The sequence below is a fragment of the Ambystoma mexicanum genome, chromosome 2p, assembly GCF_040938575.1.
Source record: "Ambystoma mexicanum isolate Mex_15411 chromosome 2p, UKY_AmexF1_1, whole genome shotgun sequence".
Classification (NCBI taxonomy): Eukaryota; Metazoa; Chordata; class Amphibia; order Caudata; family Ambystomatidae; genus Ambystoma; species Ambystoma mexicanum.
Window position 1 is genome coordinate 403,461,800 of NC_090923.1, and position 16,734 is coordinate 403,478,533.

Genomic DNA, 16,734 nt, shown 5'->3' on the forward strand with positions numbered 1-16,734 from the left:
TGCCAGTACTGCACAGTTTTATTGTAGGGCTTGGATGCATGGGTAAAAACATCCCACAACTTCTAAAAAAACTGCAACGCATACAAAATGCAGCAGCCAGACTCCTCCTCAAGCTACCCAGAAGAGAACACATCACACCTGCGCTAAAAATACTACACTGGCTACCACTGAAACAACGAATAAAGTTCAAGGCCATGTGCATCACGCACAGAGCAATACACAAACAAGGCGCAGAATTCCTAAGCGACAAACTACGCCTACACCAACCGACAAGAACACTAAGATCAAGCACCGACATATGCCTGGAACCAAAACCCTACAACAGAAAAAAACTTGTAGGATCGTCTTTCTCTCACCAGGCACCCAAAACCTGGAATGACCTACCTAAGAATATACGGAATACAACAAACAACCTAGCATTCAGGAAACTCCTCAAATCATGGCTCTTCAAAACGTAACCACAACGGAGACGCACTAGAATGCCCAGACATTAAAACAATGATGAAAATAACCCCAACCTCGACCGCTCTCAAATTGGACAAATACTCAAACCAAAGAACCAACCATTCGACAGAGCATAAGACATCATGGAAAATAGCCACAAAGGAAGGCTGCAGAGACTGTCCACATACCTAGACCCAGACGAAAGCCCCAAGTGACACTCCCACTTGTACGTACCGGACAAACATATCCAGACCGGCAGACGCATCTAGATAGACGTTGGCCTGCGTCGCATCTGGATAGGATCGATTGAAGGATAACATACCCGCGCCTAGGAAAAACGGGAATGCTAACATGTGCCACACCTAGAGTTGTGAACACCAGCCTGCGTGGCGCTCAGATGGAGTTGTGAATGTTAGCATGCCCACACCGGGACGGGTCTCTAGACACTAGCCTGCGCTGCATCTGGATGGGGGTGTGAGGGTTGGCATGACCACACCTGGATGGAGTCCTAAACATTGGCCTGCGCTGCATCTAGATGGGAAGGTGAGGGCCAACAGGTGCCACACTCAGACAGAACTATGAATGTTAGCATGGTAAAGGTCAGGTAACCCACTAACCAATGTAAACTCAAACTCTGCATACTTATCTCACACAAAAAAATCACACAACCATCTCTCGCACAACAAGCCACACATACTTCACAACACTGCAACAACACATAAGCTGGAACAACAGCACACGCGGACTGACTCCGATCCGATACCCGCACCAAAGCTAGGCACCCGATGTATACTGAGTTGAAGCTGCCAACAGAACACCACTCCTCTCACTATCCTACTCTCTTCTTTACCTTACTAACCCATCCCACCTTTATCGTTTACAGATACAAATACCTTTAACATTTAACATTTAACATTTATTAATATGGCAACTCCATTTTTTGTATCAACAGCTGGACTGAAAATAACCTCCTTAACCCAAAGAGAGTTAAGTTTCATTGTCTCTTTATTGGATAAATGAGTTTCTTGCACACATGCAACCGAAGGCTTAAAATTATTTAGGTGTGATATAATTTTACATCTTTTGATGGGATTCTTACAACCTTTAATGTTCCATGTAATACACTTAAAGATCATCTAATCCAATAAATAGTGATAGACATGCATCTTATAACTGTAATATAATATTAGAGTCTGAGTCTTAATAATGCTATTTGAATCATATATACCCAAGTGGTGATACAAAAGGATAATACATTGGGGATGAGGGAAGGGGAAAGGCAGTTTGATCATAGACTGAAAGTATGTACACAAGGGGACAAGAATGAATAAAGAGATCAAACAAGATATAGGGGAATAAAAGGGGAAGACAAACGTAACAGGGATAGGTAGCACCAACTGGGTCGTCAAAAGGAAATAGAATTACCACAGTGGAAGAAGGATGCTACAATAGTGCCTGCATAACCAAGTTATAGTAAATGGATAATAACTGCATTAAATAAGTAGAAACAGAAAAGAAACAATAACCAGTAATGAGATTGATTTCTCAAGTAATATAGGAGGTTGAGGCACTTGTGGGTGATGAAGTGTCCATTGCATCGTTTTCAATGGATTGAATGAAGATTATAAGGTCAGCTGGATCATCAAACACGGCTGTTTGGCCTTCATGTGTTACTTTAAAGGAACATGGGTGATAAAGCTTGTATCTAATATTGAGTTGCTTCAGGGCAGGACGAAAGGATAGGAAGACTTTCCTGTGTTGGGCTGTGCTCCTGGCCACATCTTGAGATATGAATAACTTGTTTCCATGCCAGATGAGGGATTTGCATTGGCTGAAGATATAATGAGCTGAAGCTGAGAATATTCCAGGAGGTAAAATATGAATGTTCTGTGTAAAGGATGAGAGGTGGTGGAGACTGTAGGTTGGCCAATTCTATGAGCACGCTGTATGTTGAGTGCTGTTTCCGGGGGTAGATGTAGAATGGCTGGTAGACATTTTTGTAGAAAGGCAATGGGATCAGGGCCTTTTGAGCCTTCTGATAGACTGGATATACGCAGGTTATTGCACCTACTGCAATTTTCTAAGTCTTTGTTGCGCTTTTGGAGCTCTTTTATGGATTTTTATAACTGTACAACTCTGGGGGTAAATCTTCCATAACCCCTACTCTCCTTTCCACTTCTTCATTCTGTTATCAAATCCCATCCATCTACCATCTAATTGTAGTAATTTGATGTGTGTAGTCTCAATAAAAGGTTTAAGTGCTCTGATTTCAGTAAGGATGGCGTATATGGCAGGGTCAGAAATCCCTAGCGGAGGTGGTGAATCACTCTTAGGTCTTTTAAGATTTGTTGAAGAAGTGGTGGTTTCCTTTGTAGTTGATGTATTTTTTTGATTGGTCTTACTAGTGGCTATTTTGACTAATATTGTTGAAGCTTTGATAGCAGAGCAGTTGCTGAGATAAAGATCCAGAGATAGGTGTAGACAGCCTACCAGTTAACGTGCATATCTTGCCCTTTTACGCATGTAAATGTGGCAAATACGGACCATTTAATTTTGTACTGCGTACCGTGTACGCTTTGATTTATTCATTAAAAAAACATACTTTCCACCACTAGATGGCAATGTAGCATTTCTTTTGTCAGCAGCATAGTCTTCTTATGCATGATGGTGAATTCCCAACTGAAAGACAATCTGTGACAGCTAAGCGAGCAACACAATAAAGCACGCACCCTTTTAAAATGTGTTCATACCCATAACGTATGTGTTGGATAAGTTTTACTCTCTTGCAGAGGAGAAAACTAATTTTTACTCTCTTGAAATTGCATTTACGCTCTAATTTGAAAAAACATGCGTAAAATACTCCCACCTCAAAATCTTATCTGGAGCACTGGGTGTAGATGACTTCAATGTTAGTCTTGCAGACAGTGGCCTTGACACCTCTTTTTTTTCTCTTTTTTCTTTTCTCTTTACTTGTGGTTTGAAGTGATGTTCTCACCTTAGAGAGGTTTAGTGGTTCCTCTATTAGGTTTTAAGTAATTATTACATCCATATTATGTGAACTGCCGTCCTCTTACTATGAGAGGTCAAAATGAATAAACAGAAAATAATAAGGAGCAGACTATAGATAGTAGACAGTATGGTGATATCACTAATTAAAGTGAAGAGGCATGATACTGCTCTTGTGCACTCCTGTTGCAATCCTGCACTTTAAAAAGAGCTAAACAGATATTGATAATGGTGCAGTAGTGTCCAGAAGAATGCTGTTGATACCGTTGATAATGAAGAAAAAAGCAAGCAGGTAAAATAATGGAGTTGTAATGGTCAGATGAGAGCTGCTAATCTTGTTGGTAATGAGGTGAAGAGGAAAGGAGCCGGCAATTAAGGCTGTAGAAAAAATAAAAAATTGGCAAACACACTATAACCTAGAACAAGAGGGAGGTATTGTAGATTTAATGATAATGTTGCCATGGCATGTAGATGCAATTCTTAGAGGAGATAAATATTTTAGCACAATGCTATTTACGTACGTTGGGATGTGCAGAGGGAGATAATGTTAAGCAGTTTAGTTCTAACAGTTTTTGTCAATTCTTTTCACACAAATACTTGTTTGTCCCTTCTTTACTTATTTTTACTTTCTTCTCCTTCCTTCTCTTCTTCTTTCCCTCCTTATTTATCTTTATTCTTCCTTCCTTTTTCCTCTTCCTACCCTCTTTCTTTCTTTACTTAATTATTTACTATATTGTTTTTCTTTCCTTTTTTCTTTTTTCTCTTTATTTTATCTCCACTCTCCTCCTTCCCTTCCTCTCACCTTCTTTTCCGCTTCTCCTCTGCTCACGTTTGTCTCCACTACATTCCTCTCCTCCTTGTATGTAGTGTTATTTGATTATTATTCTCTTCTTTTTTTCCTTTTTTTTCTCTGCCTCTGCCCTGTGTCACCGTAGGTGTCATCGTTTGTTGAAGGAGTTCCGTAGCGTAGGGCCCCAAAGCCGGCGCGTCACGTGAAATGCGACACCGCTCCTCCCCACATGAGGGGCAGTGCGCTTCAGAGCAGTCCACGGAGTTCCGCGTTACAGAGCGGCACTGCTTCAAGGAATGCCAAACTTCATCCAATTCCACACAATATTGTGCAGAGTGGCAAGACAGAAGGAACAGTAAGTAAATAGGTGGGATGGCGGTCGAAAAAAATAGTAACTTAATGCATATTTATATTTGGGTAACGCGGAGCGGCAAGTCTAGGCGGCCATCTTCTCCTGCGCTCGGCCACGCCCCACAGAAGTACTTTTAAAAGAACTAATGAACTACTGGGATAGGTGCTGCATTGAAGCATGTTATGCAGGACAATAAACTGCCATTCTTAAAGTTAAATTATATACAAAAAAATGGTATAGAATATTTCTTTTGTAACTTAGACCATATCTGTATGTTTTCTTAGAGGTAGAATTGGGAATGTAGCTCCTGTAGATTCTGGAAATAGAACTATGTAAAACATTTTAGGGTGTGATATGCAGGCTCTGAATAACCATACAAATGCGCTCTCAGAGTTGAAAGATGTATCTGAACTGTTGAACTAATGTAACAGGATTAGATGTAGGGTTTTAGGATGTAGTTGGTGCAATGGACTTTGGCTGTTTGAATGTAGCCAATCATGGAGTGTTGCAGAGATAAGGGTAAACATGGAAGAAGGGCTGCTGTGTGCCCCCATGTCCGCAGGTATATGTGACTGTTCGCAGGCAGACTGCACATTCCATCCAGGCACTTTTAACATGCCTAGCAGGGAAAGAGGACTCCAGAGACCGCAGACATCTTGGCTCAACCAATCAGACCTTCCCTTTGTGCAGAACTTGAAACGCAGAAGAGAACAGGGCTACACATGCTTCATTTCTTGTTTGAATTGGTGAAAGCATGGATCTCAACAACAACTCTCTTTGGATTAAAGGAGAATCATGGGTTCATTGGCTGCAGATATATGCAGAGCAGCTTGGTATGTCATCTAATCATGGCTTTGAAAAATTGGAGGTACTTTGGTATAGAGTTATTGGTATATACCCATGCATGCAAGTATGTTGAATTTGAAACATCCACGAATGATTATAATACATGACGGAGGTAACAGTGTAGGGTATGTAACTGGTATATCTTTGCAAATTTCTATGAAATATACTTTCACAAGTCTCATTAAAGTTTTTTTACAAACTATGTTTATTTTTTCACGAAATACACAGAAACAATTATGGAAAAGATCCATGCTGTTTTGTCCACAAATAGAAAAATCAAGGTGGAATGTGAACAAAGTTGTATGTGCATTTCTTCGAGATTTTGGAATGTCATCTATATAACATAATATATAGGACATGAAGGAGCAAACATGTTTAGAAAAGATGGAGTACATCTTACAAATCTTGGAAATGAGCATTTTCTTTCCAATATTCAGAATGCATGGAACATTTTTTATGAAATAAGTTACATTGGAAGAACAGGAGCATGTAATGAAAATGTACATGACTACACATTGGGCCACATTACAAGTCCGGTGGTAATCCTGCCAGTGCTACCTGTGTGTTGCCGCCAGAATTGCAAGATTTACTGATGCCTGGATTGCCGGTAACACTGTGGGATTACAACCCTGGCTTCCGGGAAGTCAGGCGCCGGTAATTGTAAATCCCTATTCCCATTGAGTCTAATAGGACTCAATGTGAATGGAGACCACAGAAGCACCGGCACCGTTAATAACGGTGCCGGTGCTTCTGTGAAACTCTGCAGGCAGGTGCCTTTCCACCTGCCAGGTCTGACCCTGGCGGGCGGAACGGCATGCGACGCAGGGTTGTACTGTGCCAGTCCGGTAACAATGGTGCCAGTAGGCTTACCGGCACCGTTATTACCAGGCTGGCACAGTTATAATTAGGCCCATTGTATGTGTACATGTTAAGGTCACACTCTTACAAGAACAAATAGAGTTTTTTAAGAGTCAACATAAAAGAGTACCAAAAACAAAAAAAAGAGTCGAGGTGATACAGCTTTCATTCCACATTTTTGGGTCATATGGATGAAGCTCATGTTCTTCAGTGGTGTAATGTGAATGGAAGGCATAACAGCTTTGAGTAGGGCTTTAACGTCTTCCATTCACGGCACGCTATATTTTCAATTGTTTGTATGGCTGAGAAGAGGGGTGGAACACAACATCGTTTCTGCCACTTTTTTTCTCTGTACCATGCAAATGCTCTAGTATTTGCACTGGCATAGATTTTCATGACATCGGAAATTTTTGAGATTCTTATGGAGTCTGCCTGCTTTATGAAACAGCAGACAGACTCCTTAGGGATGCACTGTACATTTTTGTATTTTTTAAAGCTACATTAAGACTTTGAAAGGTGGTTCCTCATGAAAACTATAATTTTCCTTGTTTTTTTTTTTGTTTGCAGGTGGAAGAGGACGAAGGAGGTAGGATGGGGGAGGGGATGAACACCAACCAACCAGCATAAAGGAGGGACAAGTGAAGAAGGGTACTGGTGATGTAACTTGAAGGTGGGCATTTTTTTCATGCACCTTCACAGTGCCCTCTAAGGCACTGCAGAATTGCTCTTCATGACATATGAATGCATCAGGGCATACACAGAGGACAATTGTCCTCTGAATTTAGGGTCAACTGCCTATTGTATAAGGTGTGATTAAGCCAGAGGAATCATCTGCCTAACTATGGTGGTCCTTGTATGGGCAGGAGTGAAAGAGGATGGTGCATGTGGAAGATTTTGAGTTACGTCGACGCATACTGGTGGCATCCGAAGGAGTACAGCCGCTTCTTGCTACAATTCTCAGTGAAGTGCACACAGGCAGCATGACCCTTCCGTACTCCCCCATTGGTGGAAAAAGACCTCAACACCCAGAATTCTCTCTGACCACCAGACATAGAAGGTACCACTTCTACTGTACCCTCCTCCTCCTCCTCTTCCTTCTGCAGCTCATCTGCTGCAGTGCCCATCTTCCCTTCTACAGGTCCTCCAGCGGGTGGTGTTGGCCCCTGAGGGGGAGGGATGGCCATGACTGATGCCATAGTTTGCTATGGTACAAACGCTCCCATGTCTTGCAACTCCCAGAGAGTTAGATGTCCTCCTGTCCTGTGCCAATTTTGGAATCACTATAAGAAATGGGTACTTTCCCTTGGAAGAACCGCCCATGGTCTTCTGTACTTTCCGCACATGACAGATGCCACAAAAGGGGGTTAAAAGATTGTACAAAGTTCAGAGAACAACAATGAATGTTAGATGCTGGTAGCAGTTGTGGAAGGCTGAAGTTTAAACTTGAGAGTTGATAGGTTGGGCATAACATGGATTTTAGAATGTACACAAAGCATGGACAGTGACCACAGGCATGACATCAAGTCACACGTGCATAGCCACATCATGGCATTTGTAAATGTTAGCGTACCCGGGTGATGTCACACTTGTGCGCTGAGACAGAGGTGTCGGTGGTTTGTATTACAAAATGTAGTTATTGAAACAGAAACGTTCTACTGAAGTTTTGTTTTTCGTACACCAATCTAATATCACATACTGTGGCAGATCAGAAGAAGAACGCAGACGTGGCAAAGACATTATTACTGTGAGTTTTATTTAAAATAAAATAAGGCCTACCTTTCCCCAATGACTATAGGGTATTACCTACCTATTTTGCTAACTATGGTGGTCGCCTCAGTCAGTTTAACTGTCCAAAGCAAGTCCATCCACTCTCCAATATAACTAACTTAGACGAGGATAATGACTGCCTTCTCCTGGTTACTGTGTTCTTCATAAGGTTTCTGTTTTGATTCTCCTGTTCCACTCAGCAGACCAAATGCAAATAGTCTCATACTATCTCTTTAGTTATGTTGAGGTTTATCTTCTTGCCATCAAGAAGACTGTATTCCCCAAGTGCACTTTTATCTTATATTCTACTTTTTACCATCAGGATATGGGCCGTCTTTTCTCTTTTCCCAAAGTGAGAGGTTTCCAACTTTTCTTTCCACCCACTTAGAAGTATTGGTGTTTCTTTCTAGTTCATTAACACAGTTCTGGTTTCTTACTTCATTTCCAATTTCCATTAACACCAATACTGAGACAGGTTATGTTTGTTTTACATTGTTTTACATTGAGTCCCTCTTGTACTTTTGGTATTACTTTCTGTGTTCAGGGGCAACGGTGCTGATACTTGGTGGACATCTGATTTTCTTTCGTCTGCTTTGTAACTCAGAGGCTTACTTTCTGCGGTGTCTTTTTCTTCGGTGCCTTGCTCTCTTTTCTAATTGTCACTAGTGCCGTAACGTGGATGGGGACTGATTTCTTCCCACTCGTAGTGTAGGTGTTTTTTATAGGCAGACTGCCCACCATGAATGCTTTGTGGTCTCTCTCCCACCAGACTTGGATTTCTTTTGCTCTAACATTCTCATAGTTTCTCCCTCTGCATCAGAGCTGCTCTGGCTTACGCGGGCTCCGCATTCTGTGACAGTCCTGACTTCTTCAGTTCTCTTACCGACAGGGGGGATTCCCATGGTTATCTCAGCATTTGTCTCTCTTGCCTCTCTGTCCTCTCCCACTGGCATATCATCCCTCATCAGCCTCCTCAGCGCGGTCATTGGCGAGTCTGACTTTAAGGGATATCCTCACTTTCTTGTTGCTGATTGATTTATTTTATCTTCATGAAGGTGGGGTTGTTGGTTACTTTGTACTTTGTACCCTCAAGGCTTTGTGACTGGTATTGTGCTGTCATGGTGTCATGACTGCTTTGGTGCTGATGTGGTTTGAGCAGTGTTTGGGTACCTATAAGAGAGAAACCTGGTGTCAGTAGACTCTCCAACCCTTCCCTCACCTACCACAATCCCTGGTACTCCCCGTCCCCAGGGAGGCTGGTCTCACCTGAGGGTGTGGAAGATGGAGGAACACACATGGCAAGGAAGGGGCCAGTAGCAGCTGTTGCTAGTTGCTTCACTGGTGGTTTTGAGTCCAGGCCAGTTGTGACTGCCGGGTACACTTGGTCCTGCAACGTCTACACCTTGTGGTGTCATTTGAGAAGTCCTAATGCGTCCTAGGTGCTTTGCTGTATCTTTTGGCTTGCTTTTCCTTATCTGTCACTGCTTGCTGCTGCAGCTTGTACTCCCTTTGCTGGCTCTGTTTTATTTTGCTATGCTGTGGGTGCTGCTGCTAGCTGTGCGGTTGCTAATGCATTATTTGCCTTACTGCCTGTTTGCTTGCCTGTGCAGACCAGTAAGGCTATTTTCTCCATTGTACCTGCGTGTGTAAGTTTGTAATACCTTTTTTCCTTTCCTTACAGATAAAGACAGACAAGACTAAAATGCTGAAAACGGGATCAAGGCAGGTCCGGGTGCAGTAAGGTGAGTGTGGAAAATTGAGCTTGTGGTAAGCGTTCTGCTGCCTGAACAGTAGAAGTACGAAGCAAGGGTAAATTGCAGGGCGTGGCTTAAGTAGGGGACTAGCGCAAGATGCCTGCTTGAAGGCTATGGGGCTTTCTGTGGCCATCTTGGGAGAGTGGGCTGGTGCAAACAGGGCGGCCCTCTTGGAAGGGCCTGCTGGAAGCACAAAAAAATGAATGCTGTAAGTCACTGGGGAAAATGATAAATGAGAGTGCCAAAGTCACATTAGAGCAGTCCAGCCTTCACTGTCCTACAGAGGTCTTGCCCAGAAGGAGGTCCCTGTCCCAGTATGGCCTGGGCCCTCCCAAACAATAATTGCTTTGTCACTATTCATGTTACTCAGAATACTGAGTAACATGAATAGTGACCATGCCTTACTAAGTCTTGATCTGCCCTGGACCAGGACCAGGGCCAGTGATGGTGGTACATACTTTGCAACCAAATTGAAGTTAGCAATGGCGGAAGTCGAGTAAGGTGGATGCCGGGCAAATTGGCACACGTCAACTACACTTTGATACAGGACTATGCACGCTCCACTTTTGAAATTAAGCTTGCTAGGTGCTCTGTGGATTCATTTGCAGAGTACATAGAATGCATTCTAGAGCGTAGTAAAGTGTTATCAATTGTATTCCAAGAAAAGAACCAAGTACGTAAGCATACCTTTGCCCAAGTCAGAAAAAATGCAAAAGCGAATCTTAGAAAAGCTATTTGGTGTATAAAAGAATTGAACATGGGTGACCTGGACAGAAGGTTAAAAATTAAACAATGTAAACAAACATAAAAATTGGATAAAAAATGTCAAAGGTGTAATTGCCGAAAATGATGGTGAGTCCATGATTAGTGCAATGAGGGGAACCAACTCTTGTAGGTTTTGGTCACTACTAAATAGTATTCAAACTTCTCAACAACAACTGCATGTGAATCCGATCGATTCTTCCGAATGGTCGACTTACTTTGGTTCCCTATATAGGAACTCTGATGTTGAATGGATACAAGAGGAAATTATAGAAGCCGGGTGGTCCCTGGATATATCTATTCCTAAGATTAAAAGAACAATTAAAAAAGCCAAATCAACCTCCACACGGGACCCAACCATTTATCCTTTGCAAACCTCAAAAGTCACGTTGATATATGGTCAGAACTGCTGCATATACTCTTTAGGGACATTTGTGGAAAAAAAAGATACCTGATTCATGGAAAATGTCTTATGTATTGCTACTTTTTAAAAAAGGTAATCGATTAGGTCCTAAAAACTAATGGCCAATTACGCTATTGAATGTTGAATGAAACATTTTTGCAGCCATCATATTGGAAAAACTTAACACATGGATGGATGAAAATTCCATCCTAGATTATGGACAGATAGGTTTTCTTAAAGCAATTGGGACTGATGCTGTTGGGCTCTTGGTTGCGCAATTATTGAGTTAAGTTAAATCAAAATCTTTAAAACATCTGTATATTGCGTCGATGGATTTGACCTCAGCGTTTGACCTTGTAGATAGACCAACATTGTGGAAAACACTGTCCTTGTTAGGTATTGAAAGAGGGCTTTTGGATGTACTTATTCATCTCTATTCAGAAACAACTATGAAGGTTAGGCTGAACAATACAGGTCTTTTATCCAACACGATAGCAACTGGCAATGGATTGAAGCAAGGGTGTAGGCTGGCAGCCATCCTCTTTAACCTTTATGTTTTGGAAGCAGGCAAGATTCTAAACACAAGTGGCTTTATTGGAACTAAGATAGGAGGAGTTACCATCAGGTGGGTCGCCTACGCGGCCAATTTTTTACTACTGGATTGCACAAAAACAGGTTTTCAGAGATTGATTTAAGATTGTGGTAACTTTATAGAGGAAAGAAAGTTAAAAATCAATCCCGGTAAAACCATTATTTTTCAATCTGGTAGTAAAAGTGTGACTCCTTTCTTTTCTTCCTGTTACTGATGTGGTGTGAAAATCAAAAGTCAAACAGTATTATGTTTTTTAGGTTATGTATTTGTTAGTAACTCAAGTGTTCTAACAAAAAACAACTTAATCCTAAAAGTGAAAGGAGTACTGAACGAAACAAGGGCAATGGAAAGAAAATGTGGGAAATTTACACTAGCTCCATGTATCGAATTTTACAGGTTAAAAGTTATTTCCAGATTAACTTAAGGGATAGAATTTTTTTCCTGTAGCAATAATACCTTTACTGCGGCAATTGGAAGGTATGATTTGGCGAAGAATACTATTCTATATACCTAAGTGCATAGCTCTAGCGGTGTTTCGCTATGAACTGGACATATATTTGCGCACCAGCATTTTGTACAACAAAAAACTATCTTTATTAAGGAAATGCATGATTGCCGAGAGTGACTCATTATATTATCATATGAAAGATGATTCTAAAGGTAACTTTAAAGTTAAAGGTAACTTTATGCACAACTTGAAAATGTGATGTGAGAAAAAATTGTCAGATCTTGGGTTGTCACTGTCGACCCTGCTAAGAAACCCAGTGAAGATCAAAGAGATTGTAGAAGCCTTTGATTGGTTCGAAAATAATGTAATTGTGTTAAACTCCAAACTGTGAATGTATCTAATTTTGGACATTTTCCCCAAAACCTGAAGACTACCTTGTGAAATACCCTTCAAGAGAATTTAAAAATCTAACCATGTGTTTTGGATTCAGGGGGTAATTCATAGAAATCAGCGTACAAGTGGCACATGCGGCTGGCGCACAGTGTGTGCGTGCGGCAGTCTGCGCCAGCCGCGTGCGCCAAAAACCATTTCAGCGCACAGCGTATTCATGGATTTCAACATCCATAACCAGCCGTGGTGCAGAGTGGCGCAGCGACCCTGCAGCAGCAGCAGTTACGCCCCCAACACCTCCCCGTGCGCCATGAACAGCGCACAAATCCAGTACATGGTGCAAAGGACAGTGGACCAGCATACAGCCCCCCAAGCACGACAACACATGTAAAACTCCCAGCGCATGCCCCAGAATACACGTACCCCGCTCGTGCCAGGTAATTTGCGTAGAAAAAGCACCCCCCATGGCGTGGTCTGCCTGTGGGGCATGCCCAGGGTGGATGGGTTGCCTGCATGTATTTGGGGAGTGCGCACGAAGTTTCACACGCGATAGGCCTTGTGGGAGTGGAGTACATGTATTTGGGGGTGTGTGCGGGAGGTTTCACACACGATAGGCCTTGTGGGAGCAGGGTATGTGTATTTGGGGGGTGTGCGGGAAGTTTCACATGCGATAGGCCCTGTGGGAGCGGGGTACGTGTATTTGGGGGGTGCGTGGGAAGTTTCACATGCGATAGGCCTTGCGGGAGCGGGGTATGTGTATTTGGGTGGTGCGCGGGAATTTTCACACGCGAAAGACCTTGTGTGAGTGGGGTACATGTATTTGGGGGGTGCGTGGGAAGTTTCACACGTGATAGACCTTGTGCGAGCAGGGTACGGGTATTTGGGGGGTGCACGGGAAGTTTCACATGCGATAGGCCTTATGGGAGGGGGGTACGTGTATTTGGAGGGGTGCGCAGGAAGTTTCACACACGATAGGCCTTGTGGGAGCGGGGTACGTGTATTTGGGGGATGCGCGGGAAGTTTCACACGCGATCGGCCCTGTGCGAGCAGGGTACATGTATTTGGGGGATGCGCAGGAAGTTTCACATGCGATAGGCCTTGTGCGAGTGGGGTACGTGTATTTGGGGGATGCGTGGGAAGTTTCACACACGATAGGCCTTGTGGGAGCGGGGTATGTGTATTTTGGGGGGGTGCGGTAAGTTTCACACGCGATAGGCCTTGTGCGTCGGGGTATGTGTATTTGGGGGGTGTGCGAGACGTTTCACATGCGATAGGCCTTGTGGGAGTGGGGTACGTGTATTTGGGGGTAAGTGGGAAGTTTCAGACGCGATAGGCCCTGCGCAAGCGGGGTACGTGTATTTGGGGGGTGCATGGGAGGTTTCACACGCGATAGGCCTTGTGGGAGCGGGGTACGTGTATTTGGGGGGTGCATGGAAAGTTTCACACGCGATAGACCTTGTGGGAGCGGGGTACGTGTATTTGGGGAGTACGTGGGAAGTTTCACATGCGATATGCCTTGTGGGAGCGGGGTACGTGTATTTGGGGGGTGTGCAGGAAGTTGCACACACGATGGGCCCTGTGTGCGCGGGGTACGTGTATTTGGGGGGTGCGCGGGAAGTTTCAGATGCGATTTGGCATCATGGGCCCTCCTGGGTGTGCAGTTTCCCCCATCCTCATGCTCTGCAGGCAGCCCACACCACAGGGGACTACCCTAAGACCCTCCACATGCCCTGCAGGCATCCCACACCACAGGGGACTACCCAACAACCCTCCCCATGCCCTGCAGGCAGCCCATATGGCACCATGCACTTGTGAGCACACTTGTGAGCCCTGACTCATGTCCCCCTGCACCCCCACCCACCCAGCAGTGTCGGGCACCTGCCAGCAGGCCCCAACTCATGTCCCCCCACCCACTCACCCACCCAGCAGTGACGGGCACCTGCCAGCAGGCCCTGACTCATGTCCCCCCACTCACCCACCCAGCAGTGATGGGCACCTGCCAGCAGGCCCCGACTCATGTCCCCCTGAACCCCAACCCACCCAGCAGTGACGGGCACCTGCCAGCAGGCCCCGACTCATGTCCCCTGCACCCCCACCCACCCAGCAGTGACGGGCACCTGCCAGAAGGCCCTGACTCATGTCCCCCCACTCACCCACCCAGCAGTGACGGGCACCTGCCAGCAGGCCCGACTCATGTCCCCCTGAACCCCAACCCACCCAGCAGTGAGGGGCACCTGCCAGCAGGCCTTGACTCATGTCCCCCCACCCACTCACCCACCCAGCAGTGACTGGCATTTTCCAGCAGGCCCCGACTCATGTCCCCCTGAACTCCCACCCACCCAGCAGTGGCGGGCTCCTGCCAGCAGGCCCTGACTCATGTCCCCCTGAATCCCCACCCACCCAGCAGTGACGGGCACCTGCCAGCAGGCCCCGACTCATGTCCCCCCACCCACTCACCCACCCAGCAGTGACGGGCACCTGCCAGCAGGCCCTGACTCATGTCCCCACCCCAACACGTCATCCCGATCCACACTCATGGCCCTTATGGCCACCCAAATCCCACCCCATGCCACCACAGTCCAAACACCCAAACAAGTATTCCATCCACCCCACATTGAAATCCCCATGTCATGATAGATCCCAAATGGCAAGTATGCTCATCAATACATGTCCGTCACACACACACAATGGGTGCAAGTGAATGAGAAAACCCACATCATGACATGCATGAAACCTATGACAGAATACCACACAAATGAAGTATGAAACCAAAATGTATTAAATAAAAAGCAAGGGAATGAAAGAAAATCACACAATAATAGAAATAATAAACAAAAGGCTGCATGTCCAATATAAATGATATCAAATATATGAATGTTGCATCAAAATAAATCCAAATGAAAATGTCTCCAAAGGGTTTTTCCGTCAAACAAAATCCAAATGAAAAAATAAATCCATATCTCCATGGAAAAAAATGAAAAAAATTAAGTCCAATCCAGTCTTCAACTATATACAATTTCCAAATCCAGGGTCCATGAGCCCAACGATCCAAATGACACCTACCTAAAACCCTATGTAATTAACAACTATATACAAAAAGGTGGGGCATAGTCCATGCACCCCAAATGAAATGAAAATACAAAGGAAACCTAACACTAATTAACTATATACAATGGCGGCGGGCAAGTCCTATGGCTCACTTGTTGATTTCCCGGGCCAGGGCATCATCGAACTCCTGTTCTAAGTTCTGTAGGCGGGCCTGTTCCCTGGCCCGAGGTTTCGCAGGGATAATGCCATGTCCAGCTCCAACTCCCTGCGAATTTCCTCGAGGCACTCAGCCCGCCTCAGGGCCCTGCGCATGGAGTTCTCTGCCCTGACCATAATGAGCCGTGCCTCTTCCACCCGCCGCCACTCCGCATCTATTTGCTGGCCCAATCACTGCCACACGGAAGACACTCCCAATCCAGGGACCTCCTGCCCTCCGGCCGATGCCTGCCCCTCTGATGTTGATGGCCCCGAGCCATCATCTCTCCCACCTTGAGCCTGCTGCTGCCGTGCATGTGCCCTGCCTCTTGATGCCTGCATGTCCTTCTCTTGCTGGGGTCCAGTTGTTGGGGTGGCCATCCCTGCTGGACCTCCGACTCCCGACTGTGGCAGGGATGTGTCCTCCACCAACCTGGCCGCTGGGTCAGAGGCAGATCCACAACGTACCCAGGTGATACTTGGGCCGGAAGATGGCATTGAGGACGACTGGAGCATAGGGGGTTCAGTTGAGGAGGGGGTCGGTACAAGGTCCAGCAGATGGAGGAATCCAGCACTGGTGACCCGTCCTAGTAGGTCGACGCGGTCAAAGAGGCATCCCAGATAACGTGCAGAGTCTTCACGAAAACCTTGCAGGTCATCTCGGATGCCCCATTGACGCAACGCCATCCCAACCAGGGCAGGCTCAACAGGGTCCCAAATTGCCACGTCCGCTGGGAGAGGAAGGCCAGTTGGTGTGCGCGCATCCCCGCCCTGAAAACGGGTCTGGACGAAGGCATCCCTGCTGGTGTAGGATGATGCAGTCACAGGATCGGGGGAAGGATTACACACAGGCACCTCCGTGGCGGCCTGTGCTGCCTCCTGTCCCTGCCCCAGGACTGCACCACTAGCACCAGTGGAATGCCCCACTCCAGACCCTATGTGTGTCCCTTCCATGCCCTCCTCCTCAACCAAACCCACCACCAACCTGGATGACTCCATGCCATCTTCCTCCATCGGATCCCTTCTGCTTGCAAGGAGTCGAACTCTGACCTCCGCCTCTTGGACCTACCCTCGGCAGC